The sequence below is a fragment of the Nannospalax galili genome, unplaced genomic scaffold (assembly GCF_000622305.1).
Source record: "Nannospalax galili isolate Female #2095 unplaced genomic scaffold, S.galili_v1.0 scaffold87, whole genome shotgun sequence".
Taxonomy (NCBI): domain Eukaryota; kingdom Metazoa; phylum Chordata; class Mammalia; order Rodentia; family Spalacidae; genus Nannospalax; species Nannospalax galili.
The window spans coordinates 3,213,764-3,231,798 of NW_008360320.1; positions in this window are offsets into that span (position 1 = coordinate 3,213,764).

The following is an 18,035-nucleotide window of genomic DNA, read 5'->3' on the forward strand; positions in this document are numbered from 1 at the left end:
ATAAGAAAAGTAGGCAGTGTATAATATGGTTTGTTTTCTTTTTATTTATTATTATGTGGATATATATTAGAAGTCATTGGACAGCTTTATGGAGTTGGTTCTCTCCTTCCACCTTTTTGTGGGTTCTGGGGCTCAAACTCAAGTTGTCAGACTTGCATGGCAAGCACCTTTTCCCCATGAGTCATTTTGTCAGGGCTAGGTTTTTTATTTTGATAAGGCAGAGTATTGGAGCTGGCGAGATGGTTAAGAGCACTGGTTGCTCTTGCAGAGCACCTGAGTTCAATTCCCAACACCCACATGGATGGTGGCTAACAACTGTCTGTAACTCTCGTTCCAGGGGATCCTGCACCCTCTTCTAACCTCTATGAGCACTGCACAACATGGGTGCAGTTACATACATACAGACACTCATACACATAAAATAAAAATAATAAATAAAATAGCTTTTAAAAGTCTCATGTAGCCCAGGTTGGCCACAAGCTCATGATGAAGACAAGGATGGCCTTGAACTTTTGATCTGCTGACCTCCACCTCCCAGGTACTAGAATGACAGGCATGCACCACCACCTAGCTCCAGACAGGCTTATATTAATATAAAGTTGTTTTCTAACTCCAAGGCCTGGCATAATGCAACTTAATAAATGTCTTTCACACATTCATTTAGCATTCTAGCCTTTCAACAAATTTGGATTTTCAGTTGTGGAAAATGAGTGCTGAGGACATGACTAATGAACATTCGTTTCAGAGAATAGCAGTACTTGCCGCCTCAGTTTCTGCTCATGGCCAAATCCACAAGTACAGTGTGCTCAACCAGGACAGCTCCAGCTTCCTAACCCTGCAAGACCTCCCACAGCAAGGATTTGCATGTGCTTTTAGAAGTTAATGAACTGGGGAACGCACAACTGGCTGGGAAAGGGTCTCAAACAGATTAGTAGGTTCCCTGCTAGTTGCTCCTGTCTCCTTTACCAGCAGTACTTGCACAGTCTGAGGCTCCATTGTTGAGATAGAACAGAAAATGGAGAATGACCTGGATCACTCAAACAACAGTGAGCAGTCTCACTTTGAGGGCTCACACCTGGAAGAAACCAAGGCCAAAACAGGTGGACTTTTCCCCACTCTTCTGATAACCCTGAGTTACCAGAGTCATTTTCCAGCACTCCACTCCCGTTTATTCAGCCCACTCCTAGAGAATCATTTCTGTTCCTGTCTCTACTGCCAGTAAGAAGTGCAAATTGAAGCAATTATCTGGATTGTTCAAGGAAAAAAAAAAGCCTCAGAAATTCTTCTGCCTGAGTGATCCAGGTAATTGCTTCAATTTTCACGTCAGCTCCCGTCTTGGCAGACCCTGGGATAGCCATTTAACTGAAACCCTGGGGTCTGCAGGTTACCATGTGGGTCTAATCATCTCTGATTGCCCAGGCTGAGCCTCAATCTTGTAAGTGCAAAAAGAAAAGATCTGACCCCAGTGAAGATTAAAGACCAAACGAGTGGGTGAACTGGTTTTAAAGATGCTGAAAAATCCCTTTAAAACTTGCAAAAATAATGTGTTGCCATGGTGTAGAAAAATCTGGATGTCTTTTAAATTTATCACCTCAGATCCAGATGTACAGATAACCCAGTTCAGCAGGGAAGAAGGGAAGACTATCCAATCCTTTTGGTATGGCATCAGCTAATGTGGGACAAAGCCCTTCTCTGATGGCTGTCATGTTGACTGAGGTTTTACTAGATTAAACCTTTAGTATTCATTCTTATGGAAACAAGATCTGGAAGAAATATGGGAAGCACATGATTCTAAGAAAGGACAGGAAAAGAAAGTCAAATTTCTGACCTAGCGGTAAGAGGGCACCTGTGAATGAACATTGGCAATCAAGGTAGTGGGAGAGGGATCCTGGGCACCAGATCCAGTTAGGAGCCAAGATACAGGAGGTGAGGGGCATTGAAACACCAGCCTTTCTCAGGACTGACCCAGCACTAAGCAAGTGATGTAATTTATCCATTTGGTCACAAAATTCAACATTGGCCATTCCTCTAAAATGTACTCACAGGAAATCACTAAAAAACCAAACTTTCCTAAAATGAACTAGGAAGCACAGATTAGGGTATCTGTTGCTCATGCCACAATGAGCTACTTAAAAAATCATTGAAGATATTTTTTGTCTCTGAGGTTCTATGTCACACAACTGCACAGGGCTGTGCTCTCATGATACCCCCAACATAATACTGTACTCCACAAAATAAAGTATGCTGTTCCATCCAGCACTCTTAGATTATAAGATGAAAGAATGGATAAACATGCTTTCCTAGTGCCCATAGTGGAGAAAGTATGGAATCCCAAGCAAACCAATTCCTTGTAAATACAGACACCAATGATGGTGGGGCTCCCCACAGAGATTCTTTTCTTTTTCCTGAAGGGGTAAATGCGATGAGGTTTTCTTCAGCAGAGGTCAAGGAAAAGTATTCAAAGACTAAAAGCTTTTTCAGCATTTGTAGTTGTCTACTGCTGTAACAAATCACTCTAACACTCTAAGCAGCATCTGCTGTTTTATCATAGGTCAGCCACCTGGGCACCGTGTAGCATGATCTTGTGACTCAAGTTCTCAGTCATGCAGTCAGAGCTGCAATCATTTCAAGGTCCAAGTAGGGAAGGATCTACTTCTAAGGTGTTTCCTGTGGTTGTTAGCCAGAAACTGCCCTGAGTCTTTCTTCATGGGCTTCACACAACAGTAGGCATCATTACAACAAAGACAAGAATGTGAACAAGACAGCAACCGTAGGCTTCTTGCCAATCTCTCTTGTCACTTCTACCATATTCCAGAGACTAGAAACAAGTCACTGATTCAACAGAAATACAAATGGAAAGGTGTGCACAATACTGTGAGTACTCAAAGGACCAGCTCACTGGGGACTATTTAGACAGTTGCTAACCACAGCAACCAGTTATGCCTGGATCACACAGAAATGGAGCATAGAGTAGAAAAAGGAATAAAACTTTGAACCCAAATAGACCCTTTCCTCAAACAGCTTCAATCTAGCTGAGATATAAGCTGTAGAGAAATTAAGAGAACAGTTGTTTAAGCAGTCCAAAAATAGCAACTTTAGGAAAAACAGCAATATATTCCACCACATAAAAAACGGAGTCCTCCTATATAGAACCTCACCCACTCACAGCTCAGGGGCCATTTTGGAAGAGGAGGTGGAAAGATTGTAAGAGCCAGGGCTAGTTCATGAACACAGGGAGGCAGAGGCTTCCAGGCCACTGGAGGCTTGCTCATATGAACCTGTAGCAGTGGTGACATCGAGCATGGGACCCATGTCAGCTCAATTAAACAAGGGCCTAAAGGGGAGGTGAGAAATAGGTGTTGAGCCAATACTAGACTATCTAAAACTGATTGCTGCTGGGTGAGGGAGAGTATGACTTACATACGACCAATCACTGGATGGGCTGACTAGACTCTAGTGGACATATTTACACTGAAGGACATTTGGGTACAAACACCTGAATGAATAAGACTCAGCATGTATGGCAGAGTGCATAGGGTTCAGTGGGGGATAAGGATGGAGGCATGGATGGGGGAGGGGGTCTGGATTTGAGTGGGAAATGTATGAAATTTAAAAAGCTCAATAAAAAATAAAAGAAAAATTTTAAAAAGCAGTCCTATGTATCAAAACCCTTATATGATAATACATTTTAAAAATCAACCAAAGAAAGTTTCTGTGATGTCCATGACAGAATCAATACTTTTAATAAAGAATTCTTGAAAATCAGTATGACAGTTGTAAATGCACAGTAGATAAGCTAGCCAAGTGCACGAAAATACAAAACACAAAAGAATTACAAATTATGCTGAAATGCATGGAAAGCTATTCGACTTCATTAGTAACCAAGGAAATGCCTGTTAAATTGGCAACGATGACAAAGAATACTAGGACCCCATCCTCTGAAGTAAACTAGGAAAGCAGCCTTCTCTTACTCTCTGGTAAGGAGGTAGATGTGCATATTTTTTTCTGGGAGGGCAACATAAATCTGAACTTGTATAGGTACAGACAGGTGCTGACAGAGGCAGAGGCGTTAAGCTCATGGACCTTCAGGGAGCAAGAACAGCAATGTTATAGGAAGACAGTTGTGAACAAAAATTGGAAAATTTGCCAAGTCATGAACAGCCTTGAACAGCAGGTAGTATGGTATTTTTGGTGGCCTTTACAAGCAGTAAGGAGCCCCTGGAGGTTTGTAACTAGAGTTGTCAGGCAAAAGAAAAATTCCTAAGCATAATTAGAAGCCTCAAGGAGATATTGGGAATCCAGTAGAATTCAAAGAGATTTATCCCTCTTTCCATTGGAGTTCTGGCCCTCTCCCTTTGATCTCACTGTCTCTCAGGGGCAAACAGCTTTTAGTACTCAGCAGACAGTAGAATAGCCCCAGCCTTTGGGCTCCTTCAGATATTGGCATGAAAGGCCTATGGCCTCGTGAGCAAGACATCATTGCACCAGGCACAGAAATGGAGTTACCAAGAGCAGCAAAGTGGAGCCTCTGAAAACAGGGTGGTTAGTTAGTGTTCTTTGGGTTCCAAACAACAGAACTCTACTTAGGTTATTTAAAAGAAAAAGCAGAGAAGGAATAAATTGCATTCTTGAAGACTCACTAGGCTAGACTGCAGCTGAGCTCAGGAAACAACTGAATTCAGGGACCCAGTCATGAAGTTTGTCTTGCTCTTGCTCTTTGCTGAGCACATGCTTTCGTCTTTGTCTCTTTGCATATGGGGCTCCTGGCCTGCTCCAGGAAGTATCTCCGAAGTATTCAGCTGTGCCAGCTCAGAAGAGTTTTCATGTCTAACACTTGGAGGATGATAGAAGCTCTCCCTCTGCTTCCGTTTCTCAAAGGATGCCCTGGGTCAGCACACCTGACTCAACTCAGATCAGACTCACCTCTATTACACAAATCATCTCTGACCCAGGACAGCATCATGTTCAACACTCATGGTTCTCAGCAGTGATCCCTTAACTATCTGTGTTGATAGCGAAGGGTGGGCAGCAGATGCCAGGAAAGCAACATGGCATTGATATCAGGAAAACCCAGGGAGTCACCCTTTCTCCTGGAATCCCCCCTCAGACAGATGTGGGACCTCCACATGTGGCACCTCCATTGTGTGTGTCCTCCACAGTGTCATGCTTCACATTCAGTTCTACCACCAGGGAATGGCTGCTATCTGTCTCACCAGTCAATAACCCCTGATGTAATGGAGGTGTGATGTGGCCACGGGTCAGCCTGCTGCTTACAGGCTGCTTTCACCAGCTGACTTGCTTGGCCCAGATGCTCTGAAGATGGCCAGCATTGGCAAGTGGCCTTATTGTTTTCTTGCATGACCTGATCCTTTTGAGAGGAAAAAGAGAGCAATTGAATTACCAAGGAATTAACTGAGTAAGACACTCTAAACTAACCCAGAAAACAGATACATTTGTAAAGTACTTTAAAAACCAAAGCCTGTCATCACTGGTGAGGCTTCCAGACTCTGCTAGTATAAGCACATAGTTGTGGGCAGTGCAACAGCTTGTACCCATTTGGCAAATATTCCTAGCCCCATTTGAAGGACTCCTGATTCCCACAATATGTGTATTGACAATATTTAGCCTCCTAATTCTGATTAATGGAAGCTAACAGTTTGTCCTGTTTATATGTCCATTTTTATTGGCATTCATTCAGCCACCTCAGCAAATGCTAGCACCACAGTTGGCTCCTCTGTTGTACTGTGTTTACCCCATGCGGCAGGCACTCAGTTTACATGTAGATGAATGTGAATACAGGTATACACATAGCACATTTGTGTATAGGCTAGAGATCTTGCTCTAGTGTTTTGAAAAACTCATCCATTCATTTATTCCACAGTTATCTATGAAGTACCTACTAAGTGCCAGCCATTGTTCAAGATAGTGAGGATACAACAGTAACAAGACAAACAGTCCAAGCCCTTATATGCTTTACTGAAGGAGCTAGCCAATCAACACATAAGTATATGATATGCCACATCAAGCAGAAATAAGGGTCCTAGACAAGAGTACAGATGTAAAGAAGGTAAAAGGCCAGAGAGGCACTATTCTGGCTCAGATGATCAGAATTTTAAAGGAATTTGGAGATATTTTCAGTTCCTGAGCTTCAACATATATACACACAAACAAAAGAAAGGTGTGAACGGAGGGAGGGAATTGGGAATTGCCATGGACTGAGCCACCACAAAAGTTGGTGGCTTAAAACAACCGTGTTTTTCGTTTTGTTTTGTTTTGTTTTGCGTGTGTGTGTGATATATGTTTTCACATGGGTCTGTACACCTGTCTGTAGTGTACATGCATGCTTATATGCATGTGGAAGCCAGAAACCAACATTAGGTGTCTACCAATCACTCCCCATCTTATTTTTGATTTAGGGTCTCTTATTAAACCTGAAGTTTATGGATACGGCCATACTGGGTGGTCAATGAGCTATAGAGATCTAGTATCTTCACCCATTCTCTGTTGCTAAGGTTATAGCAACACCCAGATTTATTTATTATTAATGAAAAATTAATAATCTTCATTATTAATCTGAACGCAGGTCCTTGCCAGGCATGGTGGTATGCACCTTTGATCCCAACCCTCAGGAGGCAGGGGCAGGCAGATCTCTGTGAGATTGAGGCCAGCCTAGTCTACATAGTGACTTCCAGGCAGGCTGGGACCAGAGAGACCCTGTCAAACAACAACAACAACAACAACAAACTCAAGTCCTCATGCTTAGGCAGTAGGTACTTTTACCAACTGAGTCATCTCCCCAGCCCCCCAAACAACCATTCGTTTCTCACCAGTTCACAAGGCATCTAAGCAGTGCTGTTGACCTCTACTAGGTCCAGCTGACATGGGCCTAGGGTGTCAGCTATCTGCCTGATGATCCTGACATGATCATAGTTCCTCTGCATGGGAATCTCACATTACTCCCACAGGCACAGCATGAATATCCTCATACAGAGGCAGACATGCAAGTCTGAGCAATCCAGCAAGAGAGCATGTGAACATGTGCTGATACCTTCATAATTTCTCTTATCTCACAGTTATTAGCATTGGCCAAAGCAGGCCACATAGCTAAACCAGAGACTCTCTGAGGGGACTACAAAACTATATAGCAAAGAATTTTGCTGTAGACTACAGGCTGAACTGTGCTCCTCTCTCAAATTCATAAGCAATAACCTTCAGGTGACTTTATTTGGACAGGGTCTGTAAAGGGAAACTTAAATTCAATGGATTCATAAGTTTGGGGTTCTCTGTGGATCTTGAGTCTAAGAAGTCCTTGAACTTGCTGTCCTCCTGAGTAGCTGTGCCACCTGTGCCACCAGACTCAGCAGGGTTGGGGTCCTAGTTCCATAAGTATGTCATTATGGAAAAATGAAGAGATGAAGGCAACTCCCCCCACCCCCACGCCGCACATATAAGGACATTACAAGCCAGGAGGATGGCTCTCACCAAACTACACCATTCTTGATCTTAGACTTCTAACCTCCAGAACTGTGAGAAAATTACATTATATTGTTTGAGCCCCAGTCCAAGACATTTTGTTCTGGCAGCCTGAGACAACTCAGACAGACATGGATATACAGTGGTCATTTATTTAAGTCATTTACAGTCATCCACCTCCAAAAAGAAGGAGGGAAGGAAGGAAGAAGGGAAGGAAGGAAGAAGAAGAAAGGCATGGGAGAGAGAGGGACTAAGGGGGGACATAGAGAGAGAAAGTGTGAAAGATGGGGTAGACTTATTTTTAAATGTGAATAATCGAAAATGTGAGCAACCCCTTTCCCTGATCTGGAAGCAGGTCACGTGTTTGTGACTTATCTGCAGTCTCCATCCATGACCAGAAGCAATTGGAAGGGAAATAGCATTGGGACCAGGGAGAGAGGGAACCAGACTAGATCTGGCTCATTCTATTCCAAAAGTAAATAGAGATAATTTGGAGACTTTCCAAGCATAGAACAAAAACTGTGTGAACACTCTGGTTCTGCCTGGAGAACTACCTCATAGCCTGCTCTCTTCCTTTCTCAAAATGACAGGCAAGCTTTAGGAATAGATTTATTTTTTATTTTTTTATTTATCATTTTTATTTTATGTGTACGCGTGTATTGCCTGCATGTAGGTAAGTGCACCCATGTCATGCAATGCCCACAGAGGTCAGAAGAGGTTGTCAGATCCCCTGGGACTGGAGTTACAGACGGTTGTTAGCTGCCATGTGAGTGCTGGGATTCAAAACCGGTCTTCTGCAAGGGCAACCAGTGTTCTTAACCACTGAGCCATCTCTTCTCTCCAGCTCCAGGAATACATTTTTTCTGGAAAAGAATATCTTTCCAAAAGATATTCTGTTTAATAGACTTTGAGGATACTTGTAAATCTCCCTGCCCTAAAATGTAAATATAAATAGGCTATAATGAGAAAGCCATCTTTAGTATACTTTGGCTTAAGCTATTGCAAGATCCTATTCAAAAGAAAATGTTCACTCAAATTTTTTTTTTTTTTTTTGGGAAATTGCACTATATATCACTAAAGGACTATTTTTGGCAGGGGGCATTTCGGGGAATGAAACCTAGAGCCTCACACATGGTAGGTAAACACTGTACTACCAAGCTATATCCCATCCCTCTGGAAAGATGTTTTTCAACTAAAACACAAAAGAAAATACACCACACACACACACACACACACACACACACACACCAACCACAGTGTTATATTCTTGGTGCCATGAGAGCTATTAAGAGAAGCAAAATATGGTTCCTGTATTCCTAGAGTTTACCATCTAATAAATAAAGAAACAAAAGTAGAGGAACAAAGGCAGGACAAAAAATTGTATGCACATACCTCTGAGGTGAATTTGGAACTTGCTTCTGTGCGTCCAGATGAGTGACCCATGGCAGTCACAGGGGAGAGTCAAATCTTAAACGTGACAGACAGGTCTATGAATGGGGAAGAGAAGACATGCCCATCATTAGCTTGCTGGAAAAGGGAAGCAGATCTTAAGCAGATGGAAGAAAGATCCAGTTCTCCTTGGAATTCTCTGGAAGCTGGATGCCAAGGGGTCAGGTTGGGGACCTGTCATCTCAGGGCCCAGTGGAGCCCTGTCATCTTAGGGCCTAATAGAACTCCAAGCCTCCCTGCCTCTCTTTTCAGGAATTCAAATCAGAAGAAAGGAGCCGAAGGACTGAGTATTGCCTCTCTTTTCAGAAGAGTCAGCTCACCAACGAGATAAGGCTTACAAATTTCCTCAGCCCTCAGAGCTGTTAGAGTATCTTCCATGAATGCCCACTTTGTGGTGTCTCCTCCATATCTGCCAGCCTGAAGGCCCTGCGTGGCTCTAGGCATCCTCTTAGATGGCACAACCTTCACTCATTACCCTTCACAGCTCCAGGAAGAGGCTTTCCTCTGGTGGGAGTGCTCTGTGTATGAGGTGGCCCAGGCAGGGAGTCCCGAGGCTGGACTCCATCACAGCAGGCCCTACACAGGGATTCCTGTGGACAACGGGCAGCTTTAGCCTGGGCCTATAAAGGAATTATAGTACACAAATTTGCACCACTTTGGGATGATGGCTCTCTGCTCCTTCCCAGAGGAGCAGGCTTCATTCTTGTTTCCTTGGAGGGAGGCAATTCTTTGGAGAAAAGAGCAACTTGGAGCTATTCAAAGCAGTTTGGGGGAGGAGTCTGAACAGGCACATGGAATCCACGATGGGGGACATGTTCAGCCAAGAGAAGGACCTGCCTGTGTGAAGAGTACATGTTCAGAGCCTCATATACTGGTTCAACCAAAAAGACTGAATGCCTGTGAGGCAAAATGTCCAGATCTATAATCCTCACAGGGTTAATGTCAAGCCCAAATGAGGCAGAACAGACATAAAATGCTTTCTATAAACTAGACGAGCACCATAAAGTACTTATTCTTTAAGATACATTTTGAGCATGACAAGATAGACCCATGGGTGCAATAGTGGCACAAATGTTATGGGGGTAATCAACTACTTTCTGCTTGGATTTAAGGCTACTCCATAGGAGGAAACACATACCTAGTACTGTAAATCTGGCCAAGAATACAAGGTTGGGTAGTTTATAAGCCCCTAGGGTGAACCTACTACTATGTTTTTGCTAAATGGACATAGTATCAATCTGCCTTCAAAATTCAGATCTGTACACCCATAGATTAGTGAAGCTCTCAGTCCTTATCACAGAAGTTTGTGTAATGGATGGATGTGAATACAGAAAATCACATCTAGTCAAAGTACAGAGAATAAGGGTCTGTAGAGTGCAGTTAGCCACAAATGGGCCATCTGTATCACACTATGTCCCCAGAAGGCTCAGAGACCACTGCAGAACAGGGGGCAGAGAGATTCTAAGAGCCAGGTGTCAGGAAAACAGTGTCTTTCAACATGTCAAGACTGTTGCACTCATGAATTCACAGCAGTTGTGCTTGCCTATACAAGACCTACACAGGATCAAGTCAGTCAACATTCTAGCATGGAAGTAGAAAGGACTCATGAGCGCCATTTGTTTGCCGAGGAGTTACTGACATTTAATGACTTCTGGAAAAGGGAAAGTCAGTTTTCTTCAAGGGTGTGGTTTCTGATAAGTCAACTATGCTCCAGCAGATATTCCCATATCAGTGGGTATATGGACAGTACAAATTTAGTGGGTTACTAAATATACATGCAAAAATGATCAACAAAATGCTTGTAGACTGAATTCAAGCACACATCAAAAAGATCTTCTACTGTCATTAAGTTAGTTTAATCCCAGAGGTGCAGGAATGGCTCATAAATATAATCCACCCAGAGATGCAGGAATGGCTCATAAATGTAATCCACCACATAAATGAGTTAGTTCAAGGATAGAAACCACATGATTTATCTCATTAGATGCAGAAAAAGCCTTTAATAAAATTCAACATCACTTTATAATAAAAGTCATACAGAATCTAAGGATGCAGGGGACATATCTCAACATAATAAAGGCAATATGCAACCATCCCGCAGTCAACATCATGATAAATGGAGAGAAACTTAAATCATTATCACTAAAATCAGGAACAAGACAAAGATGCCCACTGTCTTCATTCCTGTTTAATATTGTCTCGCTTGAAGTTTTAGCTAGAGCAGTAAAGCAAGTGAAGGAGATAAAGGGTATACAAATTGCAAAGGAGGAAGTTAAAGTATCCTTATTTTATGATATGATTCTATATATAAAAGACCATAGAGACTCCACCAGAAACTCCTGATAAACATGTTCAGCAATGTAGCAGGATACAAAATTAACACCCAAAAATCGGTAGCCTTCCTATACACCAACAAACACACTGAGAAAGAAACCAAAGATATGATCCCATTCATGATAGCCTCAAAAAACAGTATGTTGGAATAAACTTAACCAAGGAAGTGAAAGATTTACATAATAAAAATTTAAGACATTGAAGAAAGAAACTGAAAATATACCAGAAGATGGAAAGACCTCCCATGCATATGGATCGGTAGGGCCAATATTGTAAAATTGTCAATCCTACCAAAAACAATGTACATATTTAACCCAATTCCCATCAAAATTCCAACATGATCCTTCACAAAAATTGAAAAAATAATCTCAAATTTTAAGTGGAAACAACAACAACAAAAAATCCAGGATAGCCAAAATAATCCCGAGCAGTAAAAGAAGAGCTGGAGGTATCATCATCCCTGATTTCAAATTAAACTACAGAGCGAGTAATAAAAACAGCATGATACTAACATAAAAACAGACACATTGATCAATGGAGTATAAGTGAGGACCCCGATTTAAGGCCATAAACATACAACCACCTGATTTTTGATAAGGAGTCTAAAAATACATATTAGAGAAATGACAGCACCTTCAACAAACGGTGTTGGTCAAACTGGATAGCTACATGTAGAAGAATGAAATTAAATCCCTATCTCTTTCCATATACAAAACTTAACTCCAAATTGATCAAGGACCTCTATAGAAGACCTGATACTCTAAATCTGATAGAGGAAAATGTAGGTAACACAGTGGACCCTATAGGCACAGAAAAGGACTTTCAGAACAGGACCCCAATAACACATGCATTAACACCAAGAACTGACAAATTGGACCACATGAAACTAAAAAGCTTCTATACAGCAAAAGACTCCATCTTTTAAGTGACGAGGCAGTCTGCAGAATGGGAAAAAAAAATTTTTACTAGCTATGCAAATGACAGAGGGTTAGTATCCAGAATATACAAAGAACTCAAAAAAACTAAACATAAAAAACCCACCCCAATTAAATTAGGGCAAGGAACTAAACAGGGGGTTCTCAAAAGATGAAACACAAATGGCTGGGAAATATTTATTTTTTAAAGCTAAACATCTTTAGTTATCAATGAAATGCAAATTAAAACTAATTTGAAATTTTATCTTGCCCCAATCAGAATGGCTAACATAAAAAAATTTAAAAACCACCAAAAACAAATGATGACAAATGCTAGTGAGAATGTTCGGAAAAGTAAATACTTCTTCACTGCTTGTGAGAGTGAAAACTTGTGCAGTCATGTGATGGGTAGCTTTGTTTCTCAACTTGACATACATGGGAAGAGGCAACCTCAATTAGGGAATTACCTCTATCAGATTGGCCTGTGGGCATGTCCATGTGACATTTTCTTGATTGCTGAGTGATACAGTAGGATCCAGTCCATTGTGGGTGGTGCCACCCTTAAGCAGTTGGTCCTGGGTTGCATAAGAAAGCAGGTTGAGCACAGGTCAGAGGAGCAAGCCAGTAAAAAAAAAGCATCCTTCATGGTCTCTGTTTCAGCTCCTGACTACAGGTTCCTGCCCTGTTTGAGTTCCTGCCCTGGTTTCTCTAAAGCTGAAATAATCCTTTTCCTCCTCAAGTTGCTTTTGGTCAGTGTTTTATCACAGTAATAAAGAAGCTAACCAATACAAGTCACTATGGAAATCAGTGTGGAGCTTCCTCAGAAAGCTGGAAATAGATCTACCACATGATCCAGCTATATCACTCTTGGGTATACATCCAAAGGACTCTGTCCTACTACAGAGATACCTGTTCATCCATGTTCACTGCTGCTTTATTCATAATTACCAGAAAATGGAAACAACCTAGATGTCCATCAACAGATGAATGTATAATGTAATTTATGGTACATTTACACAATGGAATACTAGCTACTGTTAAGAAAAATGAAATTATAAAATTCTCAGGTAAATGGATGGAATTTGAAACAATCATCCTGAGTGAGGTAACCCAGATGCAGAAAGACAAATGTCACGTTTCCTCTCATATGTGGATGCTAGATTTGAATCTTTAGATACATGTGTTTCGTTAGAAAATTCATAGATGTCAGGAAACTAGTAAATGGCCATGCTAGTGAGGCTTCATGGGAGCAGAGATAGAATACAGTGGTGTAAAGGGGAGAGAGGAATAATGGGAAAGCAAGGGTTAAATGGGGTTGGGAATGGGAGGGCAGTGTAGAGGAGGAAGTATGGGGAGGGATGTATATTATACATAATATATATGTATAATATACATAATATATATATTATACATATACATCATATATAAAAAGAATTTGAATGGAGTTAATCTATAATGGGAGGACAGCATCCCTACAAACTAACAAATAAAGAGCCCAGTACCAGGAATGGGTTACCCCTTTTGGAGCTGTTGGCCAGGGGAGTCCCATAGTCTTCCAAAAATTACTGGGAACTGCCATTCCTCTTGGCTACCCTCCAGAACTTGACACTGAGACCCTATTGCTGAAGACACTACATGCGTGAGTCCCAGAGCATGGAGAAATTAAGGTGGTACTGACATCAAAGTTTCATCTTTTCTGGCTGGCTTTTATAGTGCTGGAAGGTGCTAGGCATGCTACTGGAAGAGAAAAATAATCGTCAATCTTATCTAGCTGTGAGCCTTGCAAGCTACAACAACAACTGGCTTGGCAAGATAAGCCCACTGGTGCAAAGTGACATGAATGTTATAAGAGGAACCAATCAACTTCTGATTGAATTTAAGGTCCACATCACAAGATGGAACCCATATCTGGCACTACTATTAGGGTCAAGAACGTATGGCTATACAGGCCATAGGGGAGAATCTACTACTATTATTTTGCTAGGCATAGTATTAAACTGACATGTTGTTATACCCATACATTAGTGCAGCTCTCAACTGTCATCAGAGAAGCTTCTTTTTGCAGCAGATGACAACACAGAGACCCATCACTGGTCAACAGTCAGAGAACAAGACAGGGTGGTCAACCTTAAATGGATATCCATATTATACCCCACCTGCCCAGTGCTCAGGGAACGTCATGGCAGAGGAGGTAGAAAGATTGTAAGACTCAGAGGTGGTGGAGGAATACAAGGAAACAGTGTTGTTTAAACCTATCACAGCAGTTGCACAAATGAGCTCACAGCAGAGAACACTTATGCGTGTGACGGCATTCGTAAGACCATGTGCAAGCCCAAGCCAGACAAAATCCCTGCATGGCGAGGGGAGGAGGGTACAAGTGATAGCTGCTGGGAGAGGGAGAGTCAGCTTTCTTTGAAGTTGTGCCGGGTATGTTGACCTTTCTCCAGAAGGTGGACCTCCACTCAAGAGTACTTGAAGAAGCTAAATTGAGGCCTTAGAAAAATAGGACATGAAGTGGCAGGTAGGAAGGGCAGAGTTCTGAGGCTGGGATTTGAATATAATCAAATTATGTTGTATGGAATTTTCAAAGAATCATAACATTATTTTTTTTTAAAGATACAAAGTTGAGAGGGGTTGGGAGGCGAGGGGTAGATCTGGGGGAGTAGTAGGGATGAATATGATCAAAATACTTGTACATATGTATGAAAATTTTAGAGTTAATTTTAAAAAGGAATTCTAAAAATACACGTTTTGATAGGAGTGTGTTGAATCACATGCCGGGCACAGTGCAAAATACTAGTGATCTTCAGGGATAAGCACAGTCTTCATGGAGCTCAGGGTCGGATGGAAGAAAACAGAGAACACAATCATGCAAACACCAAACAACGACTACTGTGGAATTAGAAATGGAAGGGTAGGATGCTGAGAGACACAGTGGTGAAATGGTCCTGGACTGGAGCTACAGGAAGGACTGTCTGGGTCAGGAGCCAAACCAATATTGTAAAAGGAGAGATATCAGAACTGGAAAAAAAGCCCTTAGCAGGAAAAGACAATAGATGAAGAAAAATGGAGCCACTCATGAGTCTGGAGCCAGCAAACAGAAATGAGGATGGACAGCTGAAGGACAGAAAACTGAACCAAACCCTGGGTTTTAATTTAAAAGCTGCATCCAGGGGTAGTGGTACATACCTGTTATCACCAGTAATCCCAGCCAACATGTGGGAGGCTGAGGCAGGAGGATATAGAGTTTGAAGTCAGTCTGGGCTACATAGTGAGACCCTGTCTCAAAACAACAGACTCACATACTAAAGCTGTCACAGACAGAGACCTGGCATGCAATTACTGACTCTTACCTCTTTTTAGATCACCAGCCACATGCTTTTAATAGATTCTGATGCTTGTTACAGATGTCACTGTCACATGGAACTCTTGGTTTCACGTAGAATATATTTATTTTATTACCCACATCACAAGTTAAACTAGTTCTTTGCCAAAACATCTTCCCATATTCATCCTTAGCAATCAACCTAGGTAAGCTGTTTTGACATTATGTCTGAATTACTGCAAAAGTCCCTTTGCTCTTATCTGATATGTATGCTTCCAACAGCCCCTGGCAGCACAATTTCATTTTTATTATTCCATAAATTAGGGCTGATGTGGTGAGGCAGAAGATAGAAATGGAAAACATAGCTATAGAAAAAATGGAAACAAAATTACACATAATTGCAGGAAAGATGATTACTTTGGTCACCACTACACATCACAAGACAGTTAGCTAAAACACAAACAGGACTAGTATCTGACAATTCATTAAGGTGACCAGGTAGAAACTAAATTGATGAAAATTATTCGCTTTTCTGTAGTGGGAATATTTAGCTTTCTAAGGGAGAGAACATGCTGCTGGGCTAGAGTCTAAGCACTTACGTCCCTCCAAATTTGTATTTGAAACCTCATCCAATGTGGTGGTGTCAGGAAGTGGGCCTTTGGGAGGTGATGAGGACATCAGAGCAGATTCCTCATCACTTAGATTATGGAGTTACAAAACAAGTCCAGTATAGCGTGTTTATCTTCCACCAAGTGAGGTTACAGAGGGATTGCACAGGGGTGAGGACACCAAGAGATAGCACGGAGATGAAGAAGGCCCTTGCAGACTCCAGATCTGTTGGAGTCTTCATCTTTGACATTTATGAGAAATTTCTGTTGTTTATAAATTACTCAGTTTATGGCATATTTTACTGAAACTTGTAACCAAGGAGTTCATGAAAAAATCAGGAAGAATGGATACTTAACCAGAGTGGTCACAAAAGGGTATAAAGGTCCTGAGTTCCACTTGTATCTTAGCTTTGGGCAAGCTACCTAGACGCCTCTGCATGAATTTCCTCATCTTTGGCAAAGAAGATGCTAATTGTACCACCTCACAGTTACTGTGAGAATTAATGACAAAGTACAGTAAGTGTCAGGGCCATCCTGGCCAAGAATTAGCACTGGAGGATATGCTGTGAGCACTGTCAACTGCTATTAGTGTTCAGTCACATTTGGTGACCTCTCCTGACACTTACCCTTAGACCCTCAGTGTCACAAATGCTTCCATGAATACTGTTATCTCCCAGCCTCAATCCCTTTGATACGGGGTTTAGTCAAAGCCCAGGTCAAGGCCTGGTTGCTGTTTAGTTTTTCTACCATTATTTTCCCCCAAAGTAATCAAGGTCTGAAGCTATAACTCCACAACCAGCACAATAGTTCACAATCTCAAATTCTGAGTTCAGCCCCTGGAACTTATCTCTACATCTTTATTCAGAAAAGAATCTTTGTTTTACAAGTGACCAACTAAAACTTCCTTAATGTAAGTCCAGGACCAAAAAAATTACACACAGATTTTTAAATGACAGAGACTGTTTAGATTTTGTGATGGTTAATCTTCATTGTCGACCGGAATGGATTAGAATCACCAAGGAAACACAACTCTGGGCAAGTCTGTGAAGGTGTTTCCAGAGAGGTTTAACTGAGGAAGGAAGACTCACTCTGAATGTAGGTGGTGACATCCTGTGGGCTGGAGTTCTGGACTGAAGAAAACGGGAAACCAAACTAAGCACATGCATTCATCTCTTAGCTTCCTGACCACAGACTCTATGTGACCAGCCACCCCATGCTCCTGCCTCCATTCATTCCCAACCATGACAGACAATATCCTCAAACTGTGAACCAAAGTAGACCCTTCCTTCAAGTTGTTTCTATTAGAAATTTTGTGAAATCAATGCGAAAGGTAACAAACATAATTCTCATCTGGGCTGGAAAGATGGCTCTGAGTGAGAGCACTCTCTGCTCTTGCAGAGGACCCAGGTTTGGTTACCAGCACTTACATGGGGGCTAACAAAAGTCCAGTTCCAGAGAATCCAATGCCTTCTTCTGGCCTCCATGGGCAACAGGCATGCATGTGGTATGTATACACACATGCAGGCAAAATACTCATACACATAAAATAAAAATTAAGTAATCTTTTTAAAAAAGGGAGCTGGAGAGATGGTTCAGTAGTTAAGAGCGCAGGCTACTGTAGGATCTGGTTTTCAACATGGGCATGCCAGGCACACACATGCACTCCCTTCCTATTCCAAAGGCTTTGAGATTATATCATGACTGCTCCTGGATAGTTTTGCACTGAAATCTAAGGATGACAGGGACTGATGTGTAACTGGAGGCCACAAAGGATGAAGTAGGAGCCCCAAGCTAAAGATGACTAGAAAGATAGATTGCCCAATGTTCTTTACTGTCTTCATTTATTTGCCCTTTGTTACCCTGGGCTCTTCATTATCTTTGAAAACGATCATCTCTGCTGTGCCAAATGGAACTAAGGAAAAGGTTGTATTT